Below are 858 nucleotides of genomic sequence, written 5' to 3' on the forward strand. Positions count from 1 at the left end.
ACTATATGGACATGTGGGACTCATCTGCCATGAAGCTAGCTCTCTGTATATGGACATGTTGGACTGCTCTGCCATGTAGCTAGCTCTCAGTGTATGGACACATTGGACACATCTTCAATGTACCTAAAACTTTGTATATGGAGATATTACACTACCCTGCCATTTAGCTAGCTCTCTGTATATGTAAATTTTGGACTCGTCTGCCTTGTAGCTAGCTCTCTCTATATAGACAAGTTGGACTCATTTGCCTTGTACCTAGAACACTGTATATGGAAATGTTTCACTACCCTGTCATGTAGCTAGCTCTTTGTATATGTACATTTTGGACTCGTCTTCCATGTACATGGATATGTTGTACTGATCTGCCAAGTAGGTAGCTCTCTGTATAAGAACATATTGGATTTGTCTGCTATGTAAGTAGCTCTCATTATATGGACAGGTTGGACACATCTTCCATGTAGCTACTACCCTGAATATGGACCTGTTGGACTACTCTGACATTTAGCTAGCTCTCAGTATATGAACACATTGGACACATCAGCCATGTAGCTAGAACTCTGTATATGGAACTGTTGCACTACACTGCCATGTAGCTACTTGTCTGTATATAGACAAGTTGGACTCATCTGCCTTGTAACTAGAACTTTATGTAGAGAAATGTAGCACTTCTCTGCCATGTAGCTAGCTCTCTGTATAGGGACATTTAAGATTTGTCTGCCATGTCATAGCTCTCTGTACATGGATATGTTGGACTGATCTGCCGAGTAGGTAGCGCTCTGTATATGAACATATTGGACTTGTCTGTCATGTATCTAGCTGTATATGGACACTTTGGACACATCTGCCATATAGCTTAAA

This window comes from Chrysochloris asiatica, unplaced genomic scaffold (genome assembly GCF_000296735.1).
Source record: "Chrysochloris asiatica unplaced genomic scaffold, ChrAsi1.0 scaffold00152, whole genome shotgun sequence".
Classification (NCBI taxonomy): domain Eukaryota; kingdom Metazoa; phylum Chordata; class Mammalia; order Afrosoricida; family Chrysochloridae; genus Chrysochloris; species Chrysochloris asiatica.